The 9,169-nt window shown below is 40.1% G+C and overlaps 2 non-coding genes across 2 annotated transcripts; one reads left to right on the top strand and one right to left on the bottom strand.

Moving 5' to 3' along the window:
• Window positions 1-4,797: 4,797 nt before the first annotated feature.
• trnal-caa lies at window positions 4,798-4,909 on the top strand. Its single transcript has 2 exons — window positions 4,798-4,835; window positions 4,863-4,909. It is a non-coding gene; the product is annotated as a tRNA-Leu (tRNA).
• Window positions 4,910-6,738: 1,829 nt separating this feature from the next.
• On the bottom strand, window positions 6,739-6,810 carry trnam-cau. Its single transcript has one exon. It is a non-coding gene; the product is annotated as a tRNA-Met (tRNA).
• Window positions 6,811-9,169: the final 2,359 nt, after the last annotated feature.

The raw sequence follows: 9,169 nt of genomic DNA, 5'->3' as shown, positions 1-9,169 counted from the left end.
AATTGAAAATACTAAATGTAAGCTAACATTTGTGATTTAAGCTATGAAGAAAAAATTTAGTAATAAATTACACTATATAACACAATTTTTGTTCCTGGGTAGTAAGTGTTATTTCCTAATTGCTTATGCCTCAAAAGTATAGAAAATGGCTATTATTCCCCACAAACTTTGCTTTTGTGACCAGGACAGTGATATTTCAAAATATCACTATTTCCAATTTAAATTTACAGTATAATCGTAAATCTCGAAAAACTACTCACTTCTAAATCTTTTGTAGTCATTTTTGTATTACTTTAGTATAAATACATGTTAATTTCGATTCATATGTTGTTTTTTTCTGACTTTTATTTGAACGAAAAGACACAAATTCGCCAGTTTTCTCATTGGAAATAGTGATATTTTGAAATGTACCTGTCCTGGTCACAAAAGCAAAGTTTGTGGGGAATAATAGCCATTTTCTATACTTTTGAGGCATAAGAAATTAGGAAATAACACTTACTACCCAGGAACAATAAATAAATAAATAAATAAATTGTTACACGGTGTTATCCTTCCTGCAGTTTGATGTTTAGCCTCTGAGTGCTTTGTCGCAAGTAACGCTGAATCAGCTAGGCTGGTCAGTAAAACATTGAATCCTTTTGTATGGAAAATCTCAGTAGCTTAGGCTCATGGTTCATCAACTGATTCAGATTCAGTTGTATTGAGTTTGCCCACTGATGATGTGAGGCAGAACAGTAATTGGATACCAGAAAATATGAATAACAGTGAGTTTTGGACCCCTACTGTATTCTGGATGAATGGCATCCCTTCTAAAGTGTCTCTATGTGAGCATAAAGAAGTGTATAGTAACAATGTGTACAGATCCAGAACTTTTGTACATGGTGCAGAAGTAACCCTGACACATAAATTAAAACATAATCCTCTTGTTAATTGTGCATGTAATATGTGCCAAAGCAAGTCATCAGTGACTGGGCCCAGACTTTGTCCGGCATGCAGTCATTTGGCTAAACACTGTAGAATCTGTTTGAATGCAATGATTCTGTAGGAGTTTCTTTCTCTCATTTAAATGTAAACCCAAAAGATATTAAGAGGATTGAATGCATGAGTTGTGAAAGGGTCACTTAGTAAAATGGGCACATCTGAGAAAATTAGAATGTGAGGAAGGTGTCCCTGCTAAGCGTGTACAAGTGTCTTGTAGGTACGAAGTCAACGCCATGGCGACTCACACCTGTGATGCGAGACGATGGATTCGAGAGCCTATTGTCGTGTTCACTGAGCCTACCCGAGTTGAACCTGAGACCGAAGTGGAGTCCTGCTGGGAGCGAGCTGAAACCCTTGACTTTGTGCCTATTTAAAATGAAATGTATTAATGCAATAATATGTGTTATAATCCTTTGTATTGTTTGTATAATCTTTAGTTTGGAAAATTGTGTAAGTGTGTAATCAAAAGTAACGCTTAATGCTGTTTTAATTCTTAATTGTGAAACTTATGTATTTTCTTTATATAAAATCATGCAGTAGAAGCTGGTATAGTTTGATACAAGTGGCCAGTTTTTAGGCAGTTTCTTATCAAGATGGGCTTGATTCCCAGAATTGAATGCTAAGTTTCTACAGCACCCTTTTTAGCCTAAGAAAATGTTGTTCAATATTGAAATAAGGTTTGATATGCTTGCTTTTTACTATAAAATATTTGTGTGTGTAAGACCATATGCTTAACACTGCCTGTTATAATAATATACATGAAATTGTCTCTCATCAAGATAGGTTTACATTTAAAATAGTTAGTAATCGTGTTCTATAGGGAATAAACTGTCTAGTTTGACTCTGAGTTAAAAGATGATGCAACATAAAGGGATGTTGTTTGAAAAATAAAATAAGAAGCTTAAAAAGTAATTTTAAGAAAAAGAATAGAAGATGGGTTTTAAGAAGGTAAAACTTTATAACTTGCTGTGAGCCTGTCTTAAAGTGGTGCCAGGAAGTAAAGGGATAGTTGGCACAAAGAGCGGAGTTCTCTTATCAAACAGCGTCAAGGTTAGAGTGTCTTCTCGCCATAGAAAAATCGGGAGGAACCTTGATTATCGCTGGAAATTGGAAAGCTAAGCGCACAACTAGAAAACTGGTTTTAGCTGGTTTTTGTGCAGCTGAAAAAAATAAGAGATCATACACAGTTCAGCCGAATTCATCTAACTGTTCTCTGGGTATTCTTAGCAGCATGAATTTAGCTAAAACTGCTGAATTCGTGCTGTTGGGAAACTCATAGGACAGAGACATTATAATCTTACACTTAAATAAAAAACAAGTAGAATATCCATGAAGAGAAACTCTACATTAGAAAAACATAAGATGGAAGTTCCCTATAATATCTGTTAAGCACACGCCTGTAAAGAGAGAAGGAAAAACGAATTACTAATTTGAAGAATAGAATGGCATGAGGGAATATATTATTAGACATTAATACATATAATCAATATAATCATAACTAATAGTGTTGTATATATTTCAAACAACACTTATCTATTCAAAATAACATTAGTGTTGTATATACTTTAAACAACACTTATATACTCAACATAACACTATAGTGTTGTATATATTTCAAACAACACTTATATATTCAACATAATATTTTCTTTGTTTCACCTAACTTTTTAGATAGAGGAGGGGTTGAGAGATGAGCTGGTGAGATCATGATCGGATGTGTGGACCAGGTGTTATATTTTAATTAATTGTTGGCACAAGGCTCTAAATTTTTAGGCTGTTGTGTGCCAAAGAGATAAGAATTAGACTTGATAAAGATTCTCCATGTATTCCTATGGAGACGAATCCTTTAAAACCTCACACTTTTCGTAGAGGGGTACCACAATCAAGAACTTTGCTTGACAGGGTGAAGTGGTCCATCACTTGCAGATCTCCACCAGACTGATTCCTTTGTTCACGCTACTTTTCCTTTTAATAGGAGGTAAGCATATTACTAACATTATTATATCTTACATGTATTGATTGCATTGCTATAAGGTTTTGAAACTATGTTTTGGTTTTTAGAGAGTGTTATATTGAATGAAACTGAAATATAGAAGTGGGTGCTTATAAACTGCGTGTATTGGAATTTGGAGGTCTGATCAACCTACCTTTTTCCAAATATTAAAAGCATTTTAATAAAGCAAAAGAGCATTGCTCTGATTCGTAAAACTTAAAATGAATGAGTCTTGAGTGTCTTACTTTCCGATTAAATAAAGGTTATATGGACATACTTACAGCTCGTCCAGTGCTCGAACATAAACCACTAGGAGTTTATAACATCTCTGTCCTCCTAACGTCTCCCCTGAGTTAAGAGTGTGTGCAGAGTGAATAGAAAATAAGTAAGACCGAATAAAAAGAATACGTGAAAATCTGTGAAACACAGCAGACGTGACAGCTTTCCTGATCTCTATGAGGGGTATCTGCATGATCACAATGAACTGGCCCATAAGTGTTGAGACATGTGTTCCAGGGAGCCGCTGCACACATAAGGAATGAAGAAGACCAGGTGGGTAACAAGGATGACACAGGAGGCAAGACAATGAAGAATAAACTGCATTCAATAACGCTGATGTGCTGCTCCTTAATAAAGAAATAAGAATTCATTCAGGAATATACAAATTCCTCATGTAAAAAAATGTTTCTTAAATTGAGATAACTTTATCTTTATCATATATATGTTATAACCTCAGTGAGATAAAGAAGACTCACACGCTCAGTCCTCCATCTATTTGAGGTGCAGACATGTTAATATATACAACTGAATTGAAAGAATGGTTGCACAATCAGAAGTACTTTCCTTTCATTTCAAGCAAGATAAAAAGTCAGTTCTCTCAGTCCAGTGTGTTTGAAGTGTGTGTTTCCCAGCGGTTGAGGCAGGCAGGCAGGCAGGTGAGAGGCAGAGAGGGAGGCACAGAGACACAGGCACTCAGGATTTATTCACACACACACTCACGTGACGCTACCAGCTATGGGAACTCATGGAGGACATACAGCCGAGTGTACAAAAAGCAAAGCAAAACATCCAGAAACTACAAATAAAAGTTCCAGTGAAGGCGACGTGCGCTACTCCTCTAAACGGAGGCCCCGCTCACACAAGTCCTGTGGCTTTGCACAGTCAAAAATATAAAGGCAGACTCCACACAGACACAAACAGCCTGATTTTAAAAGAGGGAAAATAAGAACTAGCTCACGCAATGATTCCCAAAAGCTGATGTGGGTCACTGAGATTATGGGTTTCTATTAAACGAGTCGTGTAAACACTGAGAGAACCTTCAACACATCTAAATTAAGTGATTTGGAAATATTGAAATCACTTTGCAATTTAGTTATTAGTTTGCCCCTTTTTGTAAATCATGCTGAAAGTGTATATAATACACATCTCTGCAATATTGTGCTTCAGGCTTTACTGTTCATCTTGTTTAATATGTTGTCTAGTGGATCATAAATAAATAGAAATACATACAGTTACATTTTTTAGTCCTCACTCCACTTGAACATTTTTTTTTTTCAAAACTTTTATTTATTTTATTTTTTTGGTTTTATATAATACAGCAAGCTAATATTCCGATTGAAGTAGGCTACAAGATTTTTTAATTAAAAAGTTGTTGTTTGTTGAAATTAATCAGCTTTCATTTACAGTTTTACTGTTGTCATTACATCATTCATTGAGCAAAAGTTGGTGCGTGCGTAATAAATCAATCAGGCCTTGATACAATACACAACCCTAGTCTGTGCTGAAATAAATCATACGGTTTTCTAAGAAAAAAGCCACAGTGTGTCAGAATGGCCGAGTGGTCTAAGGCGCCAGACTCAAGGACTCTGTCTTTCCAAAGAATTGGGTGTTCTGGTCTCCATAATGGAGGCGTGGGTTCAAATCCCACTTCTGACAATTTCATTATACTTATTTTAATAGGAATAAATGTGTTCATTTTACTATAAAAAGATTCACTAGGAAGTCACTAAAAATATTTTGAATCCAAACATGTTATTTAACTTGATTGTTTTAATATTCCAAATAACATATTACTTTGAAAAACCTCTCTGTCAGCCACTGGATCATAGTCTTAGGCTGGAGTGCGGACCATTGAGAACAGTAAACGATCTATTACTGGAAGTAGCTCAAATGTGAAGTGCCCTCGTTTAACATGCTATAGCAGGATCGACTCCAACTGCTGTTTACATTTCCTAACACGTTATGAGGACGAATACAAAGTTTGACACTTTCCTTGTAAGTGGGAGTAAACACAAGTTCTTTTCAGATGTAATGCCTTTACTTAAGCTCAGTCTAGACCAGCGGAGTGCATATCACGAGACTATATTCTTATATTAGTCAAACCCTAATTAAAGTGTTCCTAAATTGTTTTAACAGTACCAATGATCAATTTGAAATTTGCTTACTGATTTAAACAAACAACTGAACACTTGTAGGCCTACTTTGATGGTTTCTTTATGCGTTTCTACCATTGAGATACGCACTCAGAATGTGTTCCCTTCTTCCAGTTTCTCGTGTGATAGAAAAGTAAGTTTAGGCATGCGCATTGCCTGCCTCGTCAAGCAAGCTCGACCCACAGAACACAGGGGGGAATTTTAAAAGCGAATGAATCAACGAGCTGATACTACTTTTTGAAGAAATTCAAAACATACCTCTAGCCGAATCATTTGCTATTTAGTTAAATCATTCATTTTTTAAAATTTGCAAAAGGCAGACCATATTGTCAATAAAATCAGTGTAGGACAATTGAACACTCCTATCAAACTGTGGTATAACCTATGAGCAGAGAAGGGACACTTGCAGGGGAATTAGCTCAAATGGTAGAGTGCTTGCTTAGCATGTGAGAAGTAGCGGGGTCGATGCCTCTCCAAATCAAATAGTTTTAATGTATGTACATAATTATTACCAACGCATTATGGAGATTAATACAAAGTGTGACAATTTTTTGTAAATAGAGACGCCCGCCCTACACGCCCGCAGTCTGCTAATTTGTATGCTAGTGCGCCCTCCATTGCATGTCTTCAGAGAAGCAAAAAGGGAGGTCTTTTTTTAGCAATGGAAGTTGTGTTATTTGAGAATAAATATAAATAACAGAGGTTTCTATTCAATGTATTTTTCAGTGTCTTCAGCAAGTAATCTATTCAATGTATTTTTCAGTGTCTTCAGCAAGTAATCTATTGACATAAACAATAATGCAATCTGTGTTAAGAAATATATTTGGTCTTCTTTGAATGGAAATTAAATGGTAACCTGAATGCTAAGAAGGCTTTGCAATTAATGGATACACCTCTTACAGCAATTACCTCATTAAAGTTTCCGGAACTTTGGAAATGTTGCAAGTCTCAGGCTGGAGTGCGGACCATTGAGAACAGTAAACGATCTATTACTGGAAGTAGCTCAAATGTGAAATGCCCTCGTTTAATATGCTATAGCAGGATCGACTTCACCTGCTGTTTACATTTCCTAACACGTTATGAGGCCGAATACAAAGTTTGACACTTTCCATGTAAGTGGGAGTAAACACAAGTTCTGATGTAACGCCTTTATTTATGGGAATTCGGTGGACCAAAACACTTCCACTTTTTAACGTGTTTCGATATGAATGTGTCCAGCAACGTGCTTATAATTCAGTATGTCCAATATTTCGATGATTGCAAATATATAACAATGTCTTGCCTCAGTTAATCTTTTAGGAAAACTACTCTGCCAGCACAAGAAAATGAAGCTAGCAGAGGATGGTTTCGATCCATCGACCTCTGGGTTATGGGCCCAGCACGCTTCCGCTGCGCCACTCTGCTACAGAGCAGGAAAAGAACAAGTCAAAAGCCCCGTGTCACCTCAGTGCTGGGCGTGCTCCTCTGAGCAGACTGCATGCAAAACAACGAAACACAGTCTTGTTTTTTTTTTTTGTTTACATTTTGCGCAACTCTGCTACACTTGTGAATTATCAAGAAGAACAAAAAACTGAAGTTCCCTTTCAATTCGAAAATAGCCATCAAGGTACAGGCACTTAGGGATTGAGTGGCCAGCTGTAGAATTACCTCGGAGGTCGCTGTTTGAGTCGCCATCTGTTCGCTCTCCACAGCCCAGTACTCTCCCAGCCTTCCCAGACTTTATTAAGGAGGTGCAGCCCACTTGGGGGGCCCCAGCCTCTTCACCAGCAAATTCACGGAAAGCGGAGAGAGTGAGGTGGGACTGGTGTCTTTTCCACCAGTTGATGTTGCCTTCGCGGCCCCAGTCAAAACACAGATGCTCTCGGGCCTAACTAAGGACCCTGCATGTCCTAATCGACAGTGCAGTATCACAGAGGTTCATTTAAAGAAGGGCTATGCAGCGGCTTTAGAGGCAGTCAGACTGTTCAATGTGGCCAGCCTCCTGTCAGTCTACCAGGCGTCGCTGGTGAAAGACCTCCCTGAGCAACTTTCAGCGTCTCTGAGGGTGGAATTGGCGTTGATCGCTCAATTCCTTGTCAAGATTCTACAGTGACGTAGAACACCACCACAGCACCTACTGCGGCCGCGGGGTGCTAAGACACCTCCTTCAGCTGCAGCAGTGTGCGGTCAGCCTCCACTTGCTGGACCGCGGGGTGTAGAATGGTGCCCTCGTGAGCGAGCACAGCCAAAGCAGCCCTGAGACATCCAGGCAGCTATTAGCCCACCCTGATACTGTTCCACAGCTCCAGTTCTGGCAACAATGCACCAACAACATCTGGGTGCACAAAACCATTTCCACCGGGTACACCCTTCAGTTCCGGTTAAAGCCTCCCCCCTTCAGGGGGGTGGTTGTAACTGCAGTGAAAATTCGGTTCAGTCCTCAGCTCTGAATGTGGAGATACAGACACTGCTCAGGAAGAGTGCCATTCAACAAGTAGACCCTGCTCTGATCGACCAGGGGTTCTATTCCAAATACTTCCTAGTGCCCAAAAAGGACGGCGGGTTCCGCCCTATTTTAGATCTGTGAGTACTGAACAGATACCTATGGCGGTTATCGTTCAGGATGCTTACGCACAGGCTGTAACAGGGAGAGATCTGTGCTGACTCTGCTGGCGTGTTCACAGGCTGCAGGAAGAGGGCGGCAGTTGTGCAGCAACCGCCTGTGAGTCATGGCAGTGACACGGGGAGGTGGGAAAGTGGGTGTGTGTACTTTCTCCCTCTCTGAATGGCTGAGAGGCGCATCTTGGGAGATTGTTAGCCCTATAAATTAACGCTCTGTTGTTTCCTCAGATCTGCCCTTTTAAACGTGCAGAGTGCGCAGAAATGCTGGTCTACGACCGAGCGGAACGGAACGGAAATTCAGAGCAAGACAGTGAGGGAGGGGAACCCTTGGGCAGATCCCTGAATAAGGATAGCTGAGCAGGCTAGGTAGCCGGCAGCGTAGGACTGTGATCCGGGTCGCACAGGCTTTTTTATTTTTCCTGTTTCTTTGTGCCTTCGATTTTTGCAGTATTGTTTTGAAGAACCTGCAAGTGCACCTGAACTGTTTACCATTGCTTGGTATTCCCGTGGTTCTGTTTACCATAGTTGGTAAGCAGACCACGGACCAACAGCGCCCTCTGAGGGCTAAAGAAACCCAACGCGCCCCTGAAATAAAACTGGGCACCTGTGTGGTGTTTTCAATTACACCTGTCTGTCTCCTGGTCAGTGAATTACCCACACCACTTCCACACAGGCACATCATCCAGTCAGTCAGATACTGCGACTGGTTCACCACCGTGGACCTGACAGATGCGTACTTTCACGTTCCCATCTGCCCGGGTCACAGGAAGTATCTGCGTTTCGCATTCCAGAGCAGGGTGTATGAGTTTTGTGTCCTCCCATTCGGTCTGTCACTAGCTCCTCGAACCTTTTCCAAATGTATGGATGCCATTTTATCTCCCTTGCGGGCTCAAGGTGTCCGACTGCTGAACTATCTGGATGACTGGCTCTTCTGCGCACAGTCGAAGGAGCAGCTGGCACAGCACACAGTGATGGTTACGAACCATCTTCAGCGGCTGGGTTTGAAGGTCAATTCAGAGAAGAGCCGCCTCCTGCCAAGCCAACAGACCGAGTTCGTGGGGTTGCATCTGGACTCAGTGTCCATGGAAGCAACCTTGTCGACACAAAGAGTTGCCTCGTTGGAACGGTGTCTCTCCCTGTTCAGATTAAGGGAAACAATCAG

This window comes from Polyodon spathula, unplaced genomic scaffold (genome assembly GCF_017654505.1).
Source record: "Polyodon spathula isolate WHYD16114869_AA unplaced genomic scaffold, ASM1765450v1 scaffolds_2302, whole genome shotgun sequence".
In the NCBI taxonomy this organism is placed as follows: domain Eukaryota; kingdom Metazoa; phylum Chordata; class Actinopteri; order Acipenseriformes; family Polyodontidae; genus Polyodon; species Polyodon spathula.
This window is presented reverse-complemented; position numbering and strand designations above follow the sequence as displayed.